Source organism: Oenanthe melanoleuca, chromosome 5 (assembly GCF_029582105.1).
Source record: "Oenanthe melanoleuca isolate GR-GAL-2019-014 chromosome 5, OMel1.0, whole genome shotgun sequence".
Taxonomy (NCBI): Eukaryota; Metazoa; Chordata; class Aves; order Passeriformes; family Muscicapidae; genus Oenanthe; species Oenanthe melanoleuca.
The window spans coordinates 37878269-37881976 of record NC_079339.1 but is presented as its reverse complement, the minus strand read 5'-3'; the positions used below and the strand labels follow the sequence as shown (position 1 = coordinate 37881976).

The 3708-nt window shown below is 39.2% G+C and overlaps 1 long non-coding RNA gene across 1 annotated transcript; it reads right to left on the bottom strand.

Annotated features, from left to right (window-relative positions):
• Positions 1-205: 205 nt before the first annotated feature.
• Positions 206-2152, bottom strand: LOC130253936 (uncharacterized). Its single transcript, XR_008840632.1, has 3 exons — positions 1866-2152; positions 663-735; positions 206-514 (listed from the first exon to the last, which is right to left on the bottom strand). It is a non-coding gene; the product is annotated as an uncharacterized LOC130253936 (long non-coding RNA).
• Between the last annotated feature and the right edge of the window lie 1556 nt (positions 2153-3708).

Sequence of the window (3708 nt, the reverse complement as noted above, 5' to 3'; positions counted from 1 at the left end):
TAAGTTTTCTTCTGCTGACATGGAAACTCTTTGGGAATTACTGAAGTAATTTTTTAACTTTTTATTTTCCTTTAATATTAAAATGCTGAAGAATAAAAATCCCTCTTTTTTTTTTTTTTTTTTTTTTTTTTTTTTGTTTGTTTGTTTTGTTTGTTTGTTTTTTTTTTGTTTTATTGTTTTGTTTTGTTTTGTTTTGTTGTTTTGTTTTGTTGTTTTGTTTTGTTTTGTACACTGGTGCAAAGCATGGGTAGGAATAAAACCAGTAAATTTAAAAGTAGATGATTCTCACTAGTTTTATAGCAGCAACATCGCCACCTTGGTCCTGATGTAGCAAGAGACTAACACAGAACATTTCAGCAAAAGCAGTTTCTCTAGGTATTTCTGTAAGAGCTCTTTCCTCTGGAACACAAATTCAATATTGCAGACAGGCCTCCACTAACTTTGAAGGGACAATCTCTGTCAAATGTCCCACGTTCCTAGCTTGTTTGAAGATGGAGACGTACTGACGCCCTTCCTGTCAGGGAAGAAGGAAAGAAAAGAGGTTTGTTTAGTCCAAATCCCCACTGGTTGCTTTCCAATACATCAGAAAACTGGTATGTAGTCAGTCTCTCTAAACAAGAAAAAGGAAAAAAGTCAGACAGCTCTGTGATTAATATGCTTACTTGCTAGTCAGAGATGAATGTTCAAATCCTTCTTCTGTCAGACTGGAGCAGGGATGTGAAGCAAAACCCTGTGCTTGAGAAAAAGATCAGTCAATCTTAGTTGGGTTTCTGCATCTGTCTCTCCTGACAGTTTTGGGTTTTTTTCAGTGGATATAAAGTACAGAAATAATCACTGCAGCAGAAATAACTCTGCTTTGTCATGAAAAATGCCTTAACCTCCAGGCTACAGGATTTCCTTTCCCCGTCCTTTTGTGATCTGACTGCATTTTGTGCAAGGCTTTATGCATTAGGCAAATTAAGCTGATTTTATTCATCTGAGATCAAAGAACAGGCATAATACAGAAGGGACAATTCTTGTCAAGTGTGAAGTCAAGCTGCACACATGTGTCCAATGGGAAGAATGTAAAGTAATTTACAGGAAGGAAAATTAGTGTGTTGGGGAGGTGCCTCCAGAGGTTAAATCATGGCATAGCCAGAGGCTTTGAAGATCCATTCTTTAATTGGAAGTTGTAGCATGATGCATAAAATCCTTTATGAATCCGGTTGGGTGCTCTAAGGGTAAAATATGAAGGCCAGTCAGAAAATATGTGGGGTGAAATTCAGTGTAGAGAAAATCCATTTATTTCAATCCTTTCCTCCACCTCTTCATGTGAGGGCACAGGTGCAGTCCCATGGACCTGCCACCTCATCCTTATGCAGTCTCCTTGTACTTGACCTCTGCTCCCAGGAGAAGTGTCTTTGGCATGCCCAGACTGCCCTGAAGGATCAGGCACAAGCAGAACGTGCTCTGCCAAGCAAGAACACCTTATTTGTAGCTGACACACAGGAACTATTGTTCTTTGGTTGTTTATGCTTTATTCCCTGTGGCATCTGCTAATATATTCTTGGTCTGATTCTTATCTCTTACTGACACATATCAGAAGCATTTCTAAACTCTGGGTGGAGAAGGGTTTGACATTTCTAGTTCAGATCAATATCACATCAGCAGAGATGAGTCAAACACTTGCAGCTCTCATTCCTGTATTATTTATCCACATTCAATTGTCTCTCACCTCTTATTGACCTTTTCTATTCAACTAATATGAAACCAAGACCCTTTGAACCCAAGTGCCAAGTGGTGCAGCTGGGTTGCAGGCTGTCTATTGTTCTGAGTAATGGGCAGCTAAAGCAACAAGCAACATTCACCACTCGTCCGTGCCTTACCTGGGGAAGCACTGCTGAATGTACACCGACCTCCCAGGGAGCTTGGCCTGTTGGTGCAGCTCATCAGTGCCTAAATTAGATTCCTGCTGACCCTAACCTCTCCCCCCAATTACAGTGTGTCTGATGAGCACCAAGCACAAATTACTGTCACTCTGTTTTCATACTGCACAGAAGAAGACAAAGATACGATGGCTGAAATCTGAAACAGCAGAGCACTGATGACAGTCCCTCCCTTCATGGGCAGTCCCTGAACCCTGGTGATCTTCAAGGGCAGCCTCTGGCTGGCATCACTCTAAATGACGCCAGGAAATGAGGCCACTTTTTGTTTTCATATCCTGTTATTCATGGCTTGTTTGAAATATGATTATGTGGATACTTGGGTTGTTTTTTGTCTTTAGCTAAACATTAGTTAGAGCTTTATTTTATCGTATGAATAGTTGCATATCTTTCTCAAGCATTCCCAGAATATTAGGGGAAGAATAACCACAAGTCCAGGTACAGGCAGGATGAGCATACACACACCCACTGGGTACACAATTTGCAGAGGAGCACTTTTCCTTTCACCTACACACCCACCACAGAAGAGATTAACTACAGGCTCAGCTGGGACTCAGTTTGCACAGATCTACAGGGGACACAGGATGTTCATGTGTTTTCTGCAGCCCTGAATATTCATATCAGAGTACAAGGACTGTATCTTTGATGATACTTACGATATAATTCAATGGAAATAATAAATCAATCAAACATAGCCTGGCACACAACCATAATACAAAAATTTCAAAACTATATTAAAAAACCAGAACCTGCTAGGGGATGAAAACTTAGACCAAGTCTACCTTGTGAATGCATAATTGCATATGGAATATGTGACTGTGTTCTGAAGTTATTTTTCTTTAATGCCTTTAGTGCTGATAAACCTCAATCTTTGAAAAACAACATCTTCATATGTCATGAAGATGTACCATGAAGAGGTAGTTATTTCATTTAAACTGAGAAAAACTGTCAGACCTGCTAGGGTTTTAACCCTCACATGAAAGAAATGCAGGTAAGACACATCCACTATTTAGACCATAAACCATTTCTGGAAAATAAATTTAAGATATTAGTTTAATTTTCCTATTTTAATTAGATGCAGAGTAACACCCCAGTTCAGAATATTCCACATCCTGTTGTGTGGGAAGTCCCAAGTCAGACACTAACTTTTTTTCTGGAGCCTATCTGCATTCAAAAGGGACTTCTTCCAGAGCATATAAAGAACTCCCTTGTCTTTATTTTTTGCAAAATTTCAGGATCCTAGGTATCACCTGATGAATATAGAACCATTTAGGATAGCAAGAGTGAGTACTGCTGAACACACATTTAACACACAAGTGCAAAGGATGGCACTGTTGGCCTTTTTACCATGATAAACAGGAAAGGAAAAAAAGCCATGTGCCATGCAGCAAGATTCTCTTCTCCCCCTTCAACAGTATACAGATACTCTGCTTCTATGTCTTGCAAGCAAACAATGAGGAACATTTAAAACAGACTTTCTTGAGAAGGAAATGCTTTAAGAATTGCCATTATATAAAAAGGGAAAGGAGGGAAATGCATCAATAAAGTGAACTAAAGCCTTTTAAGCCTGTCTAGTCTCACAAAAATATGGCAATAAATATTTCCATAAAAGGTATGTTTACCTCCCATAATCTCCATGACAACAATTATTTCACTAGGCTCAGAATTTTCTTCCTTCCTTTTATTTTTTTCATTTTGAATTAGCTGCTTGTGTAGACAAGCATCTGCTGCCTCTCCATCTCACAGCTGCTCCTTCTTGCTTTTATTCTTACTAGTCTGTATCCCT